General features: G+C 44.9%; 1 long non-coding RNA gene across 1 annotated transcript in view; it reads left to right on the top strand.

Annotated features, from left to right (window-relative positions):
* Positions 1–19,845, top strand: part of LOC111557348 — a 194,849-nt gene that overhangs the window by 28,787 nt on the left and 146,217 nt on the right. The gene's annotated exons all lie outside the window — the stretch shown is intronic.

Genomic DNA, 19,845 nt, shown 5'->3' with positions numbered 1-19,845 from the left:
GGTCATGATCTCCTTGTTTGTGAGTTCAAGCCCTGCGTCCGGCTCTGTGCTGACAGCTCCGAGCCTGGAGCCTGCTTCGGATTCTGTGTCTCCCTCTCTCTCTGCCCCTCTCCCGCTTGTGTCTCACTATCTCTCTCAAAAATAAACATTTGTAAAAAAAAGTTGTGGAGGGAAATTCTGGTGTGCAGTTGTCGACTGTTGTATCCGCAGTTTTGAAGAAATCACCATAAATCTTTACCCCTACCTCCTAAATACAGTAGAAACTTGGAATGTCTGCAAGTAAGCATTGAGTTTCTCTTCTTTTATCCTGGTTTAAAATTATAGGATTCTTTTCTATTGTTTCTTTGTTCTAACAGTGCCTATAATGTGTTCTGTCTCTCCACCCCAGCATTAAACATTGACTTTTAGGTGAACAGCAATGTGGGGGGAGTGGGAGAGGGGCCCCTGGGAGGCTTCCTCTGTTGTCATTCAGCTGCCGCTCTGTTCTTGGGATGTGAATGGGGGCGACTTCATGCAAAACCACCTCCCCTGTTATGAAACCGACCCAGTGTGTGTCTCTTGGGTGTCACCTGGCATATGAGGGACAGCTCATGAACAAGATGCAGGTCTTGGAAGGCATGTTTTCTAGAGCCCTGGAAGCCAGCCACCTGTCCGATGTAAACCTTCTCCACTGGCCGGTCCTCAGGACAGGGGCTGACCACGACAGACCCTGAGACACAGGGCTGGTCAGAATCACAGTGTGTTCTGGAAAAAAAGGACCCCGAGAGTAGGCATTCAAACCCTCCTCCTAGAAAAGACGGAAAGGACTAAAGGAAAAGCAAAACAGGCAAAGAACACATTGAGGCTTGAACCATGACCCTTCGTGCCCTGTTGCTAAGACGCACCAAGCCTAACACACAGATGCCCTTCAGAGAAGGCGGGGTGGGCCAGGCGACTGTAATGCTGATCCTGGCCCATCCCCAGCAACGAAGCCACTCGCAAGGGCAGGCTGGGGCCTGTTCCCGCTCTACAGGAGCTCTTGCTTTATTGTCTGCTTTGTTTTCTCTTTTTTTTTTTTGCCACTGTACGGGCCGTGGGGTGGTGGGTGGGAGGAGCGAGACCAGACCTGGTAGAACGTCATGCGGGCAGAGGGTTTTCTCTGATCAATTCCCTACTGATTTGGGCTCACCCCAACATGGAGGCATTCTTTCCTGACGAGGAGAACTGCCTGAATTCACACGGAAGGTTTGCACATGAGGACAGATCAGAGAGGCAGACAGCACTGCATCTGGGGCTCCCTCGGCCTGGGGCGTGGAGCTGTGTGTACAAGCAGGCGTCCCAGATGGGCCCCTGTAAATGGGCATTCTTTAAGTATTTGCTCAGTAAGGGACAGCTATCCACTTTCCTGTGAGCACATTTGTGTTTCTCTTTTCATAGTTAAAAGAAGAGATTCCTTTATGTAGCAGAACATAAAGTTTTAATCTCATTAAAATTACCCTTAATTTATATATTTCCTGTCACTTATCACTGCATCATGCTGGTCTTTCACATGTATTAAAACTAGAGGCACCTTAGGTAGATGCAGTGACCAAGCGAATCAGGCCTTGTGTCTGGAGAAAAACTGACCAATGCAACTGTCGTGGGTTTTTTTCTTCACCTTTTTTAAGGCAAAGGGATATAGTTGATATACAAAAAAGTGTGCATATTTAGCATATGCTGTTTGATGCGTTTGTACATGTGCACGAACCATGAGACCATTGCCACAATCAAGGTAACAGACATGTCCTTCACCTCCAAAAGTTTCCTTACGTCCCTTTCTTTTTTGTGCGAAGACTCTGTTTTCTTATTTAGTTTTTTATTTTAATTCCAGTATAGTTAACAGAGTGTTACATTAGTTTCAGGTGTATACTATAGGGATTCAACAATTCCATATGTCACCCGGTGCTCATCACCACAAGTGCCCCCTTAATCCCCTTAACCTACCTCCCCCCTGCCCCCACCCACCTCCCCTCTGGTGACCATCAGTTTGTTCTCTATAGTTAGGAGTCTGTTTCTTGGTTTGTCTCTCTTTTTTTCCTCTTTGCTCATTCGTTTCGTTTCTTAAATTCCAAGTATGAATGATATCATATGGTATTTGTCTTTCTCTGACTCACGTATTTTGCTTAGCATAGTACACTCTAGCTCCACCCAGGTTGTTGCAAATGGCAAGATTTCATTCGTTTTTACGGCTGAGTGATATTCCATTGTATATATACACCACACCTTCTTTATCCATTCATCTATCCATGGACACCTGAGCTGTTGCCGTAATTTGGCGATTGTAAATAATGCTGCAGTGTGCTAAGAACTCTTGATATGAGATTTACTCTGTTAAATTATTTTTAAATTTTTATTTTTTTAAAGTTTACTTATTTATTTTGAGAGAGACAGAGACAGTGTAAGCAAGGGAGGGGCAGAGAGAAGGAGAGAGAGAAAATTCCAAGCAAGCTCCGCACTGTCCGCACAGAGCCCGATGTGGGGCTTGAACTCACGAAATCGCAAGATCGTGGCCTGAGCTGGAATTGAGTCAGATGCTCAGCCAGCCGAGCCCCCAGGTGCCCCTACTCTATTAAAAGTTTAAGTTCACAGTGCAGTATTGTTAACAGTAGGTGCTGTCTTGTGCACCACATCTCAAGAGGTTATTCATCTTCTGTAACTGAAGCTTTATAGTCTCCCTTCTAGCTTGTGTCTGATCTCAACTCCAGCAAAGTCAACTTTCTGTTTCCCTGCTTTCACCCCATGCTTTGTGTGAGCTGCCTCTCTCTCCCTTCTTCCATGGCAGGAGGTCCTCTCCTCATCTGAAACATCACCTGACCGCAGCAGAGTCAGATTTCATTTATCCCTCCCTGTCATCCTAAATACGGTGGCTGTTCCTCTCATCAGAGCTCTCTTTCCTCCTGCCTGTTCTTTCATCTTTCAGTCTAGAATGGTGTCAAGGGCAAAGCTTATGTCTTGTTCATCATCACACTCCTCAGCGAGCATAACACTGAGCCTTACAACTGGGAGCTGTTCCGTAAATCTGGGCTCTTATTACTGGGAGTACCAATGACATGGCTTACAATGTTTTTGTAGTGACTTACAATGTGAATGAGCAGAGCAAACACTTATGACCTCACTTATGGCTCTTTGCTACCAAAACTCAAAATTTCCATATTTTCTATAGATGGCAACATACTTAACAGAGTGGTTTTAATTAGTTGCAATCAATGCAATAGATGATGGTTCACTTGAATATATTAGCATCTCTCTACTGAAACTCTACACTTTTCTCCGATTGCATTTTTACTATGGAAGCATTTACCCCCATGGACTTTTGTAACCCGCAAGCTACAATCATCATCATATCATCACCCACCATTTCAAGGATCAGACACCATACTACAGTCATTTATAAACATCTAGTTATTTTGTATTTTACCGTATCTTCCCATACTTCGCAAGGGAATGATGCACAAAAACAGAACAAAACAAAACACCAGACTCTGGATTGAAATGCAAAATTAAGTGCAGTCTTACCTGTGGGTTTGAAAGGAGGAGAGAATGAAGACAACCTTAAGCAACTTATAATCCGTGGCCAATGATGAACATGTAAAGCAATGTGGACACTGTGGTCCTACACATAATTCCATGCAGTGAAAGCAGCTGGTTTTATAGAATATGTTCTGAGACATGTTGGCTTTATTTTAATTATGTGGGAGAAGCTTGAAGGAGAATAATGTTATAATTATATATAAAGTTTGACCCCAGAATTTCCTTTCAAAAGAAGTGTGCACATTTCAATTTCAGCAAACAATTGGCAAACCTTTAGTTGCTGTTTTTTCGGGATCAGAGGTAGGGCCGACCTTCAGGGACTGAGGCTGGAATGTTTCCAGGGCTCCAAGTCCCATCTCTCTTGACATTAGTACAGCGGCCTGAGCTGTGAGCGACTTAAAGGCTGTGGAGCCTCCGCAGTACATGTTCTCTTCAACCTGGGCACAGCACGTGGGAGATGTGTCCCAGAGGACGAATGTGCAGGTGGAGACTCAGGGCTGCAGCACACAGGTTCCTAAATGGCCGTGGCCCCAGCTCTTTCACTTAACTAACCACAGTTTGTCTTTCTGTGGAACTCAGTAGACGGGTTTATTCACCTCCTCTGATAGCGGTAGCCAGCAACGGTAAGTGTGTACGAAAGTGGCAGGGACTTCCAAGTGCCCTCAGCGTGGCAGAAGCTGGGAAGTGGTGGACCCTCAGGGAATTCTGCCCTGGTCTGAAAAACATTATGCAGAGTAAACAGCTGATCTCTTAATCAGTCAGGACGGGCCCCAGGCAAGGGCAGCACTCCCGCTAGCTGCAGCCTTTTCTGGTACTGCTGTAGCTCACAATTCCCAACCCCGTGGGTCTCAGCACTTGGCAGAGTTTCCGCTGAGAAGAAGGGCCCCTTGCAATACGTGGTCTCCGTGTCTGGCTTCCAGCAACGTGACCTGGGAGGGAACGTATCCATCACCAACTCCCTACTTGCTAGAGGGCTGTCTGCAAGGCCCTTGAGTGACCTCAACGCTACCCCAGTTTCCAAAGGCTTTGGGGACTGGCGTTCCAAGTTGCACATGACATTGACTGTCCTCCATACCTGGACTTGCAGGAGGAGAGAGGCAGGACACTCTGATAACAGGAGAAAAGTCCATGTTCCCCGGTTCTATAGAGTTCCTGGAATTAGAGGGCTACCTTAAGGCTTATTTAAAGAGCGAAGGAAAAACAGCAATTCACATTTGTGGCGTGACTTTGCACATGGTAAGTCACCTTGTCAAGGAGCCATTGCGGTCTTTGGGGTCAGTTTGTGTCAGTTTGTGTATTGTTGTTCCCGCTCGCAGATGGTAAAGTTGTAGCCCCCAGAGATTATGACTTGCTAAAGGTGAGTGTCCCCCCAAGCCTGGTTGGTAACAGGGCAATCAGAAAAGAAAACAGATCTCTGAGCTCTAAGGGTTAACTGTGCCCAGCCCAGCTGGGCCCTGACTGGGCAGCAGGCTCCGCTGGAGGGGTGGGATGCCCAGGTCACAAACAGAGCAAGAGAGGGACAGGCAAGGCGAGCTGGGGGAGTGGGGTAGCAGCAGACAGAGTCCTGGGGGGAGTTTGCCAGTGGCCTGGAAGCCCAAGGCCCACCAGAGCTGGGGCGGGGGAGTGTCCTCTGCCCTCAGGGATGATGCTGCTATGCTGTGTCCCACCTCTCAATCTGCTGCCTGACTCACACTGCTTCTCGTGACATACTTATAAATCCATGAAATGATCATGTGTCATCGTCATGAACAATGAGTATTCTTCCCCTTGGGGGTTACTTATTTAGATTTTTAAATTCGAAATGTACAGATCCTATAACTTTGAATGACCTGAAGATAGTTCTGAAGTTCTCTTAAGTGGCTTTTCATACGTAAAAAATGAATTTCAGAACTCAGATGATAATCTTGCTGCTCTAATCAAAAATGGCATTTGAATTTGGCAGGAGAAGAATACTGTTACCGCCTTATTTCTAAGGAAGATCCTCCGGAGATATGCTCACTTAAAAAATTCTCTATCAAAAAAAATATATTTCTCTATTTTCTTCAGATAGATAATTCTAAAGGAAGTCACACATACATTTGCAAATGTGACAAAACTTTTTTTCCCCAGGCAGGCACTCTAGCGAAGAAAAATCACTAGCCATATTCTTGGTGTGCCTGAGAGCAGGGTTTCACATGGGTAAGGGGATGCGCCTTTCAGCAGGTGCTGAATTCAAGGAGGGGGCGGCTCAGAAGAGCAGGGTAGTGGAGGTCAAGTAGACTGCAGTGCTATTCAGTTTAACTGCTTTCTTTCATAGCCAAGAGAGTAAAACTCCGTGCACGACTTTCCCCAGGCTACACGGCTGGCTTAATCAGAACTGGGTTGGAATCCGGTGTCTTCCAGCCCAGTCCTTTTCCCCATATGATCCAATGCCCCCATAGATCCTGCCCTTTGGTCCGTATCTTAGAAGAAGACATTTCTAAAGCTCTGGTCACTACTCACGAATAGACACTGTGTATTTATTTATTTATTTGATGGCTCATAAGGGACGATGGAGTGAAACAGAACAATTGATTACATCACTATGTCCGTGTTTAGGATATTGGTACTAAATTTTTTTTTTAAGTGTAGATGAAACTGTATTTTGTTTTTATGCAAAACACTGTGAACTACTAAGACATTGGTCTACCTGTTGATTCAGCAAGTACTTACTGGATGCCTACCATGTGACCACACGCGTATGTCTGGGGACACACAGATGACTCGGGCATCGTCTGAGTCCCTGTAGACCTTCTCACCTACCCGGCACAAGCGTGGCCATGCTAATGTTGTCTGTGATGTTTGCCTGGTTGTCTTTACAGGTAGACTTGTAGGGATTTTGGTTCATCCCTCTCTCTCTCTCTCTCTTTTTAAAGTTTATTCATTTATTTTGAAAGAGAGAAGAATGCACAAGTGGGGGAGGGGCAGAGAGAGAGAGAGGGAGAGAGAGAATCCCAAGCAGAGAATCTGACGTGGGGCTCGAACTCAAGGACCGTGAGCTCATGACCTGAGCCAAAGTCGGACGCTTAACCGACGGAGCCACCCAGGCGCCTGGGATTTTGGTTCACCTCTTAAATTGTGCACTACTTGCTGCCAGGCACGGCTGGGCTATCAGCAAATATTGTGGGCCTCACTACTAATTCGTCGTGTTAAAAGGGAGCAGATGCACAGCAACAGCAGTGCTGAAACAGTGGTGCTAATTTCTTTAACATGCTTTGCGGCCATGCTTGTTCATAGTCCTGGATGTTCACTTGGAGTCTGAGCTACAGCAGCTCCTTTTTGCACAAATGGGGGGATGGTTTTCCTTGGACTCTACACCCTCTCTGGTTCACCTGCCCACCGGCTGCTGCCCTCCTGGTGCGACAGGCCCGGGTGGCATTTCCCGCGATGGGAACCCCCGTGGCCCGTTCTCTAGATGTGCATTGCCTCGGCAGCGCCGGGGGTGGAAGCAGTTAGTTCCAGCAGGGCGTCCTCGACCTGCCTGCGTGTGATCAGCGCCTGACAGGGTCAGGGTCATAAAGTGGAAGGATCCGATTTCGTGCTGAGTCGGTGCACCAGCGTGTCAAGCATCTTGCTTGAGGGACGGGAGTCTGATGATTTTATTTCAGGGACGAGTGGGCATTTGAGCTGGTGAGCACCGCAGAGCCTTCTGGGGTGACATGGACCTTTCGGCAGTTCCCCTGGAGGCCCCCTGCCCCACTTTTAATTGTAAGCTATCTTTGTGTTCAGACTCGGTTCAATGTCAGTACACTGTCGGATGACATCTGGGCTTCTGGATGACTGTCCTGGTTCTGGGAACAAGCTATCTGGGCTCTTGGTGATGGGGGGACCCTCACCCCGACCACACCCCGGCCACAGGGAAAACCAGGCCCCTCTGGGCACTTTGGAGGGTGTGAGGGCCTGCCTGGCCGCCCCAGATGGCCTCAACCTGTGCGTGGTAATTCTCACTCACTCTCGGTGTGTAATGTCAGCAGGTGCCACGTCTGAGCCGATTTGCACCCAGTGAGGAGCAACCACAAAGCCCACACGTTTATTTCGACTCTGAACCCAGGTCACTCAGCACAAAATGAAGATTTTACTTGTGTGTACTGGGGAGGGAGTAGAGAAGAACATTCTTTTCCCCTCTTTGCAAAGTATTTAATATAAGCTTACGTCCACTCTCTTCTTATGCAAAGTAATTAAATTTCTCTACTTCTGCATCTACAGCTACACCAGGAAATGACAATAAAAGCATTATGAAGGTGAGAGCCCAAAATGATCTTTTAAATATGAATAAAAATAGGTGACAGAGGGATAACATTAAGGTTCATAATTTCCAGGAAGGTTTTGTAAGAGATGTGAATGGCAACCAGGGATCTGGATTTCTCCACATCGTCTGAATTTCATATAACATATAGAACAACTGTAGCGATGGATGACTCTGTGTATCTCATTGTTTTAGTCCGGAGACCTTTACGTGAAGGCAAATCACATGGCAGAAATGTGACTCCCCCATGGGGAAGACCATGTTAACACCTCGCCATGACTCTGGCTGGTCCTTCTCTGAGGTCACACACATAGGGGCCACGAGGAGCCGTGGACTGGGGTTCAGCCTTCCAGAGCCATGCTGGGGAATGGTGATCCCACTGCCACATGGTCAGGTTGCTCCGGAAAAGGGGAGTGGGCTGAATGGGTAGGCATGGTGCTTGTCACAAGAGTGTATTGACAGTCGGCCTCAAGGGCCACCCCGGCTTCTCAGTGGGTCTTTCTGCAAGGCTCCGTCCCCTTCCTCTTGCTGCCTGTCAGTGTGCCCTTCCACACCACCCACCCATGTGGGTGTGGAGTCCCCCGACCCTGCTGCCTGTCAGTGTGCCCTTCCTTTAGGCTCTGTTTCCATTTCTTAACCATTCTCTAGACTTTAATACATGTCCAATTGCCAATTCAATTCCTTTATTTCTTCATTAAGCGTGAGGGGGTCCAACTGCCCTTTAAACTGACATGATATCTACTACTGACTTTTAAATACTCCTCTAACAAGAGACCTTACTTACATACTATTTAATATTTATATAGGACATTTTAAGAGAAAAGACACCCTGCCCAAGAGGAAACAGTTTTGCACACTGTTCTTGCTCATTTCCTTCAGGAAAAGAGGGTTAGAGCTAGTTCTTTCATTTTTATTTATTTATTTTTAAGTGTTTGTTTATTTTTAAGAGACAGAGAGAGTGCAAGCAGGAGTGGGGCAGAGAAATAGGGAGAGAGAGAATCCCAAGCAGGATCTTTGCTGTCAATGCAGAGCCTGACACGGGGCTTGAACTCATGAACTGTGAGATCATGACCTTAGCTGAAGTTGGATCCTTAATCGACTGAGCCACCCAGACACCCCTCATTTTTATCAGTAGTAGGGAAACGGAGGCAAGGGGAGTTGGTGACTCTGCTTTCTGTCTTGGCGCCTGTTTGTTGAGTCACTGTCGACCCTCAGCTCAGCCTGGGCCTCTGTCTCATGCTCATGCCTCTGTCCCACCTTCAGAGTCTATGTGGCTGGACACCGTGTTCGGGCTACATGTAACTCATCCTAGGAGCCAAAAGCATCTTTGCCTTTCAGGGTAATGTCTTTATTCAGAAAAAAAAAAAAAAAAAAAACCTTCAGGAGAGTTTTTCTCCCAGTTAAATTCATAACAACAGATGAACTTTCCTGTGTTTGTATTCTTAAGATATGTTCTGATCTAACATTTGATGTTGTCTTTTATTTGCTCACACAATCACATGGCCTGGAAAATACCGTGGAAAACCACAAGAAATGTGAGTCTCTGCAGTGTCCCCATTTCCGCTGGTGGCAGAGCGGGAGAGAGTTGGAACTACATGGGGGCCTCCTCAGATGTTCTGAGAACTAGAACAGAAGTTTGAGAGAGGAAACTGGAAACAGTTCACGGCAACAACCCTCCACTGTCCAGCTATTTGATTTGGGTCTGGGGTATGGAGGGTCTGCTCAGTGCATTGATTTGGTGGAACCACTCCAGTAACTCTACCCCTGGAAGGGTCTATGAGTCGGCATATGGTGGGAGCTTGGGGCAGTTCCATCCCTGTAGGGCTCAGTCCCTCTCAGCGGGTGACCCTGTCAACGGTGGACGTCCACCAGCCACCATCAGGCCTCAGTCAGCTTGGCCGGAGGCCTTTCACCAGTTCCTGGCTGCTGGCTGGCCATCACAGATTTCTCCCCATTGACGATGACCTTAAAGAATCCTTGAGCCCTGCTAATGGCAGGCTTTTGAGCAGCTAGCGTGACACCTTTCTTTTGTTTTCTGGTGACAGGTGTGTTTTCACTTGTATACCTCCCATGAACTTATATAGGTCAAAACTGTTTGCCAGGAAACAGGATAATTACCAGAAAGAGAAGCCCCGGAGAGGAAGTGGCATATGTGATGCACACACTTGTAATATATCACAGTGCTTTCACTTTCTGTTAATTGATTAATCAATCAATCGATAGATCACATAGTACTGGAAAGGACTGCTTATGTACATTGTAAAATAATTTTAGAATATTATTTCAGAAACAGGTAGCATTAGAGATAATCATCACCACTGCAAAGTCCTATTAAAAACGGTGTATTTTGCCTAGGGAAGAATGGTCCTCAGAGTTTAAATGCTGTTAATTTCGTGTACTCCATTTAACACTGGTCTCAGATGATCTGAGACAAAAGGTTTCTGTGGTAAATTATATCTGGGAAGCATGCCAACTAGATTAGCTCCCAAAGACTCTGGTATATCTTAGTAATTAACAGGCTCTGAGAAAACTTACAGAGAGAAACCCATTTAACGGTATATAATGATATTCTAGTATTTTTCCTATTTTTGATCACAAGTACTTTTATTTATTAATACAACAGACACCTATTTGAGGGCCTGTCAATTCTTCTGGACCTAGGGGTACAGCCGTGATAAGGTCTTTGCTTTCATACGCTTATGTTGTGGAACCTTTATTTTTAACCAAAATTTTCCTCCAAGTGATAGCAGTTCATAGGACGCATGCTCTATGCCACATATTTTGGGAAACACAACTTTATGTTGATGAGCTCCCAAGAAAAGTGTGCATTTTCCAATTAGAATGCTTCCAGCCATAGTCTGAGATGCACAAAATTAGAATAGGAATCTTCTAGATAGTGAATGATGTGAGAATGGCTGGAAAAGTATAAAACATGATACCTGCCTCTCACTTTGTCAGCTCCTTTTTTTTAATTTAATATAATTTAATGTCAAGTTGGCTAACATACAGTGTATACAGTATGCTCTTGGTTTCAGGAGTAGATTCCTGTGATTCATCACTTACATACAACACCCAGGGCTCCTCCCAACAAGTGCCCTCCTCAATGCCCATCACTCATTTTCCCCACCGCTGCCCCCACATCAACCCTGTTTGTTCTCTGTATTTAAGAGTCTCTTATGGGTTTGCCTCCCTCTCCATTTGAAACTATTTTTTCTCCTTCCCTTTCCCCATGGTCTTCTGTTAAGTTTCTCAAGTTCTACATATGAGTGAAAACATATGCTGCTTTCTCTGACTGACTTATTTCACTTAGCATAATACCCTCCAGTTCCATCCACGTTGTTGCAAATGGAAGAATTTCATTCTTTCTCATTGCCAAGTAGTATTCCATTTTATATATAAACCACATCTTCTGATGAATGGATAAATAAGATGTGGTTTATCAGCTCCTTTTCTTTAAAATATAAAATTTATTGTCAAATTGGTTTCCATACAACACCCAGGGCTCATCCCAACAGGTGCCCTTCTCAATGCCCATCACCCAATTTCCCCTCCCTCCCACCCCCCCATCAACTCTCAGTTTATTCTCAATTTTTAAGAGTCTTTTATTGTTTGGCTCCCTCCCTCTCGAACTATTTTTTCTTTCCTTCCCCTCTCCCATGGTCTTCTGTTAACTTTCTCAGGATCCACTTAAGAGTGAAAACATATGGTATCTGTCTTTCTCTGTATGGCTTATTTCACTTAGCATCACACTCTCCAGTTCCATCCATGTTGCTACAAAGGGCCATATTTCATTCTTTCTCATTGCCACATAGTACTCCATTGTGTATATAAACCACAATTTCTTTATCCATTCATCAGTTGATGGACATTTAGGCTCTTTCCATAATTTGGCTATTGTTGAGAGTGCTGCTATAAACATTGGAGTACAAGTGCCCCTATGCATCAGCACTCCTGTATCAGGAAGACTCTTGCTAATGCTCATGAATTACATGTTTTCATTCACCTCTCATGGATTTTCTGGAACACACCTTCAATGGCTATGCTAAACTGCTTTGCTTTCCCTTGTTTTAACCACACACTTCTTTGCCCTAGGATCTAACCCTGTGTTGCTTGCTAATTCATTGGGCTTCTCGTTAATTATAGAGGAGAAACTGCTTTGGTTGTGCCCCTATGCATGAGCACTCCTGTATCCCTTGGGTCAATTCCTAGCAGTGCTATTGCTGGGTCATAGGGTAGATCTATTTTTAATTTTTTGAGGAACCACCACACTGTTTTCCAGAGCAGCTGCACCAATTTGCATTCCCACCAACGGTGCAAGAGGGTTCCTGTTTCTCCACATTCTCTCCAACATCTATAGTCTCCTGATTTGTTCATGTTAGCCACTCTGACTGGCGTGAGGTGATATCTCAGTGTGGTTTTGATTTGTATCTCCCTGATGAGGAGCAACGTTGAGCATCTTTTCATGTGCCTGTTGGCCATCTGGATGTCTTCTTTAGAGAAGTGTCTATTCATGTTTTCTGCCCATTTCTTCACTGGCTTATTTGTTTTTTGGGTGTGGAGTTTGGTGAGTTCTTTATAGTTCTTTATAGATTTTGGATACTACTTTGTCCGATATGTCATTTGCAAATATCTTTTCCCATTCCGTCGGCTGCCTTTTAGTTTTGTTGATTGTTTCCTTTACAGTGCAGATATCAGCTCCTTTTTGTGCCACAGGGACATCAGCTTGTGAGGGCCTCACACTTGGCCCCAGGGCAACTTCAGGTCATGGTCCCTGTTGGTCTTCTAGGATCCTTAGGCAGATTTCCATTAGTCCAACTCCCACATTGGACCTCCACCAACAGCTAGGTGGTGAGTAGGCCTCAGTGTTCTGAAATGGTCCCTTTTGTCCCCTTACTTCTATGGGTCTGGTTTGGCTTCACTGAACTTCACTGTCCACTGAGCTCCTGGTAATTAGAGAATTTCCTTTCTGTTCATAGGATGCAAGCTCTGTATTTATTTCCTGTTACCACTTCACTAGACACAAATCCACATCTTCATTCGAGTACGTGACCACATCCAAACCAGGTTTTAGAAATAAGTTTCCTATCACCATTCAGTGGAATATCTTGGTTTATTATTTTTCTGTTTTCAAATTAGTTTTGCTTCTAGCTCATTCCTTTATCCCAATCCTGTTAGTTTGCACAAAAAGCCACATTATGGCTGGGAGTTGTTAAGACAGGCTTGGACCACCCCACAGCACCCCCCACCCCCCCGCCTTCTGAGAAAGGCAAATGAGTGCTCATTGCTGTAGACAAACTTCAAATGTCCTAGCTCCTGCAAACCTCTCAAGTTAACCCAATACAAATATCACTTCCACAGTTTCAATCAAACCTCAAACACTGTGCCAGAAATTAGTATGCTAGAGCTCCAGATGACCAGCGTTATGAAAAGCATTTATGCATTCTATGGACTGTGACTACATGTTTAATATCCAATTAAAGAATAGGGACTTTTGCTGGTGATGGTAAGAGACAAACAAAGTAGTAATTACGCAGAGAGATATGGGTGACGCGTGATTACAAAGTACAAAATTAGACACTGACTGGAATTTTCATACCTCCACTAAATTGTTCCCAGAGTCAGACTTTGATTTTGGGATTCTATAATTACATAATCACAATTTACACTTGTCCATAAAAAGTGTACCTATAATATATGCAATGTTTCCAAGGCATATATATTTTTTTCAGGAACCACTTGGACATTCTGGTGGAAGAGTTGATTTAGTGTGTAATTAGGAATGAAGTTTCCAAATTAGACTGAGACCAGATTCTGCATCTGGGAAATAGAAATTAGGAATGGTGCCAGATCTTCCCCAGTGTCTTTGATTACCCTTCAAAATCCTGAAAGTTTCAGAATTAGCATCAGTAGACCTAAGAACAATGTCTGTTAAAGCGACAGATTGAATAATTGGCTGCCTTTTCCTCCAGGACACAGATTGTTCACACAACAGTGATCAATTTCCAGTTTCCCCCAGCATCCTTCAGGGCCCTGACTACCCCATACGGTGGGGTACCCTGGGGTAGGTGGAGATCAGGATGCGTTTCATAGTCTTGGGGATGATTTCTAACCTCGTGATGCACTCTAGCATGGAAGGAAGAGCTACTATGTCTGTGTTCTGCTCAGCAGGTCGAATGTTTTTGACATTTATAGAGATGGGTATACTTTTCCATATCACAGCTTTATTTATTTATTTATTTATTTATTTATTTATTTATTTATTTATTTATTTATTTTTAATGTTTATTTGAGAGAGAGAGAGAGAGAGAGAGAGCGAGCGAGCGCATGAGTTGGGGAGGGGCAGAGAGAGAGAGAGGGAAACACAGAATCTGAAGCAGGCTCCAGGCTCTGAGCTGTCAGCACAAAGCCTAACATGGGGCTCAAACTCATGGACCGTTACATCATGACCTGAGCTGAAGTCCAACACTTAACTGACTGAGCCACCTAGGCGCCCCATATCTTTTAAAGACTCCTTTTAATTGTATCCACCCCTGCCCTGCACTATGCCAGCATACATTCCATAAAGGGGGTCCTTTTCGTGGTTTCCTTCAAGGTCCCATCTGAAGCTTTCACTCTCTTCCTTTGTGATCTTGGCATTTTGTGAAACACACATTCAGTGAACTCTGTAGAGGTGTCTAGATTGTCATGGGCATCCCTGATACCTTAGCATCAAGCGTAGCACTCAAACATGCATATGTGTTCTCAGAATCTAGTATTCACAGGGCAGGTGAGGTGAATAAGAAAGTTCTGCCTATACAGCAGACAGCAGAAGGATAAAGGATTCTAACTCCCATGTGGTGAAGCTGTCTGAAGCCCAGTGGAGAGGCAGAACACAGAAGTTCTTATCTCCGAGTTTAAAAAGAACCAAAGTTAGAGAAGATGATAACTATCCTAAAGTTTCTATCGTATAGCTGTAGGGGGTGGAGTCCTGGAGGAGCAGGTTAGGGGTTTGCTAATTTTGATGCCTCCTATATGTGTCCGGGTAGAGATCAGTTAGGTTCCTTAACACTTAAAAAAAAAGTGCTTTGCATTTATTTTGGAGGTGTCAAGGAAGCAGGTGTGGGGGGTGGGGAGCTGAGGAGCATCTTGAAATGAAAGTGGTCCCTACTCTGTAGCCTGAAAAGCTAAATTTTGACAATCAGAAAGTCAGGGAGCAAAACCCCTGGGCCTGTAAGAGAAATAGAAAAAATATAAGAGAGAACTTACTTTATGCTAGACTTTATGGTAGATGCTTTGCAAACATTTTGCTATTTAATCCTTAAAACTGTATCATTGGCCCAATTTATAGATGAGGAAATGGAAGATGTTTGGGATGAAGCACCTTTGCTCCATGCCACACAGGTCATGCAGAGAAGAGCCGGGGATTTGTTCCAGCTCCTCCGGCTGCACCGGGGTAATTTTCTGTACCAAAGCAGCTAAACATAAGGATTCAATATTCGAATATACTGTGAAATGATCGTCACAATAATTCTAGTTGCTGTCTGTCACCACACAGGGTTACCAAAATTTTTTTCTTACAGTGAGAACTTTCAAGAACCACTCTTCCAGCAACTTTCAAATATGCAATAGAACACTGTTGGCTGTAGTCACTTACGCTAAGTTATATCCCAGCACTTACTTATTTTATAACGGAAGGTTTGTTCTTTTTGACCATCTTCACCCATTTCACCTCCCCACTTCTATCCATCCTTGCCTCTGAGACCACCCATCTGTTTTCTGCTTATGAACTTTTTGAGGATAGAGATGGAATCTTTTGCTTCTTCAGGTCACTTCTTGTTTGCTCCGTAGTGCTTTGCACATAGAAAGTACAATCAATAGTTCCTGCTTTTATTTGGAAACCACACCCATAAGTCCAAAGATTGTACTTCCGCTTGGTCTTATAATAGCAAGACTGACTTTTGAGTGAAGAACGCTTTCTTTGATTCCAGCCCTTAGCATGTGGAGATTAATTCACTGAGCCTTTCTCCTTGATCTAGGACATGCCGACTGAGTCTCATGTTCCCGTGGTTCTCATCAAGGAACCCTGAATAGTTTTCAGGTCGGACACAAAAACAAAACCAGCACGCCCACATTTGACTGTTGATTTTCACTTAATGTAAAGAGTTTTGGTCTCTTGAAACAACACACAATTGCTTGCCACTTATTTGAGGCACACTGTCTGTGACCTCGTCCTTTATGGAAACACCATGACATGGGTTTACAATCAGAGTTGGGCATATGGTGGATGTATTTCAGGAACCCTAAGAAGGGCACAATATTTCCCTACTCATTGTAGTCAATGAGTACCTATCTTTGACATGTTGCAAGTTTATTTATGGAGTCCAAATTATGAGAGTTAATCCTGTTTTGTCAAAGCCTTGTATGACATCCCTCTGATTAGGACTGTGCATGGTGATTTATTTTCAGCAACGGAACATGGCATGATGTGCCATCATTATTCAACATCTCATTTGAGCCCTGGCAGATCACTTGGAGCTATTCTGCATAGGCGAGTACTTAGCATAGTTAATGTGCTTCGCCAACAGTTGACATTCTGATCAAAGATTTTGAGCACAAAAACATTTCTAACTTTTCCTTTCCCTTTTCCTTTGGTATTTGTTTGGTCTCCTGGGGTCAGTTTTATTCAGTGACAGAAAGAATATATATTTTCCTTTAGTGTTAGAAGTTTTACTTACTATATATTTTCCTTTAGTGTTAGAAGTTTTACTCAAGTGTGTCTTTAAAAATGGGGAAGATAAAGGGAAAGCATTTTATCTCCCTGGTGTTGTTTTCCTTTTGTTTCAGGCTGGTTTCCATGCACTGTTGGCAGGTGGCACGATGCACTATCAGCTCCAGGGAATGAGGGCTCACCACGTGAAACTGCCGTGTGCACACGTGTGACCTTGGGTCAGTCACTCAGCCTCTATGGGAGTCCCAATTTGTGAAGTCAGGACAATGATACAATACCATTATTCTAATATTATCCAATAGATGGTTATATATGTAATGTTACCCACCAGAGATAGCTCACCATTAAAAAACATTTTTTTTGAAGTTTTTAAATTTATTTTGAGAGACAGAGAGAGCAAGCGGGAGTGGGGCAGAGAGAGGGAGAGAGAGAATCTCAAGTAAGCTCCACACTGATGGCTTTAACTCACGAACAGTGAGATCATGATGGGAGCCAAAACCAGAGTCAGACGCTTCACCGACTGAGCCATCCAGGCGTCCTGACATTGGGCATCATTTTGAAATATGAAAAGAACAATGCAAACATAAAAGTATTTGTTCCCATTTGCTTTACTTTCCATGTTCTGTGCCTTTTGAATGCTTTTGGGACTGAGTTTTAGCTTACTTCCTTCAGTCTTTGGGAAATCCCTGTGCTGGCCTCTTAAGACCATTTTGATGCATCCGTAGCTTTGATCTACTGCAAATTCCTGCCTCTAAACCTTTGCTCTTGGGATCTCTGAATTTACATTTGCCCCTTTTCCTTCTCTAGCATCTCTTCGTCTTCCTGTTGCTTTTTCCCCACCGCAGACCATTGTCTGTTTCTTCTGTATCCCAACATTTTCTTCTTTCATCCACCTGTTTTCCCTTCTCTCAGCCTCTGTTTTGCAAGTACCAAAAATAGCTAAAATTCTAAGAGTAATTCATCCTCCTCCGTGGATGCATTTCATGCGTTTCCTGCTGTAGCTTTAGTGGCCCCAGTGGCCAAGCTCATCTGCTCACACAGCTTGACTTTTCCCTACTGGACTTCTAGCTACTGCCCAGGGTTATCTCCCGAGCTCCCGACCGGACTACCCACCAACTTCCTGCACATCTCTGGGGACCACTTGCTGGCACCTCCAGCTACACACGCCCAAGCTGAGCTGTGTTTCTTCTTTTCCAAACCCTGCTCCCAAAGACCAAAACCTGAGGGGACCCCTCTCCTTCCCCATCTCCTAGAGGTATTTCATCAGCCACTCTTGGAGTATTTGTTCTTAGGTCTGTTGGTGTCTCTCCAGACACCCTGCCAGGACTCTGTTCAGACCTTCCCCATCTGATTCAGCATCAACGTGTTTGTTGTGCATGCACTAGATGGCAAACACCTTGAGATGGAATATGTTACAAGTCTGCATTCTCAGTGACTTGCCTGTAGTGCCCAGCACGTGTTTTCAGAGCAAGAGGTTGGATATCCCGAGGCTGAGCCTTCCTCATTATTGAAATATACCTTTGGGAGAGGGTCTCTAGAGGTCTGCCCCATGGTGTTCACCTCAGAAGAACCAGTCAGGGTGTGAGCTCCTGGATCACATGGGTGTGGTGGCTGTCAAGGGACCCCTTTGACTAACTTTGTGTCTTATGAAATTTGGTTTGAGTGTTCCTTGTGAGGAGACCATCTAGTTGTTGTTGTTGTTTTCAATGTGTATTTATTTTTGAGAGACAGAGACACAGACAGAGGGTGAGCAGGGGAGGGCAGAGAGAGAGAGAGAGGGAGACACAGAATCTGAAGCAGGTTCCAGGCTCTGAGCTGTCAGCACAGAGCCTGATGAGGGACTCGAACCCACAAACCATGAGATCATGACCTGAGCTCAAGTTGGACCCTTAACTGACTGAGCCCCCCCAGGAGCCCCAGGAGACTACCTAGTTGTTACCTAGCAGGGAGTACCTTGCAGAGGTCTTGTAGACTACAGAATGGTGCTTAATTCACCTAATTAGCTAAATGTGACACCACACACACACAAACACACACACACACGCTTTGCAGAAAGGAAAGGTTTAAGTTCTGGAACAGGTGGAGGGGTCATCGTCATGAGTGTCAACGAGTGTTCTCCACACTTCTCCTGGGCTTCGTAGAGTAAGAGTAGCTGCCGAGGGTTGGATTTGTCCTGTGGGTGGCACACCCTGGGGATGGGGAAGCCCTCTGGTGGCCAGGATGTGTGGTTGCATCCTGCCTCTCAGCCACTAGATGCTACTTTCCTTATCTGTTGAAGCTATGCTCTTATGGCTATCTCTGCAGGGTAAGTGTGCCTGTGTGTGTGTGTGTGTGTGTGTGTGTGTGTGTGTGTGTGTAGCAAGCTGAACAGTATGCTTATGAACAGTTTCATAGCCCTTTGTGACCTGCAGGGCATTTATAGTTAGAATGTTACACGTTGGCCCTATGGGCTGGGAGAATGACCACCCCTTTATACAAAAGAGTGTGGAGTGAGTGAGATTATGATTTGCCCAAGGCCACATAGCTTCTAAGTGGGAAAGCTGGGGCTAGAAGTCATGTCTCCTGTTCTTAACTCTATTATTTTATTTTATTTTTGAGAGAGAGGGAGAGAGAGAGAGAGTGAGCAAGCTGGGGAAAAGGGCAGAGGGAGAAAGAGAGAGAGAAAGAATATTAAGTAGATTCCATGCTTAGCATGGAGCCCAACTCAGGGCTTGATCCCACGACCCTGGGATCATGACCTGAATCAAAATCAAGAGTCAGAGGCTCAACCAACTGAGCCACCTAGGTGCCCCTGGCTCTAAATCTAGTGTTGCCTGTCATGAAAGACCTATCGGTTGCACCCAATGAGTTTCTCAAGAATTACCTACCATTCCATGTCACGTAACCAGTGAGAGTCTGGGCTTCAAATGCTTTCCTCTAGTAGAAAAATGATAGTGTTCCAAAGTGGTCACACTGGGTGTTAAGTGGTTAGCTCTCCATTCAGCTACCCAAATGTGCCTCAGTGTTGGACGAGAGGGGTCGTTAAAAAAAAATAGAAAAGTGAGCAAGTCAGGGACAGTGTGGGACAGTTCATTCTACCTCTGCCGGTGGTGCCACGGTGACATTTCCAGGGAGTCGGGGGTGGAAGTCTGACGTCTCATCCCTTCATGCCCCACCCCGTGCATTCTCCTCTTCCCTACCCTCTTTTTTCACCACTAACCCTTGTCATTTGCCAACCAGTGAATGAGTCAGGGGCATTGTCAAGTGAGCCTGCAGACAGAGGACTGTCCTTTATCCAGTGGAGAGTTACAAAGGGAGTAGAAGCCATGTTCCCTGGGGTGAGCAA

Source organism: Felis catus, chromosome D3 (assembly GCF_018350175.1).
Source record: "Felis catus isolate Fca126 chromosome D3, F.catus_Fca126_mat1.0, whole genome shotgun sequence".
NCBI lineage: Eukaryota > Metazoa > Chordata > Mammalia > Carnivora > Felidae > Felis > Felis catus.
Note: the sequence above shows the minus strand (reverse complement) of the source record. Positions and strands in the feature narration are given on the sequence as shown.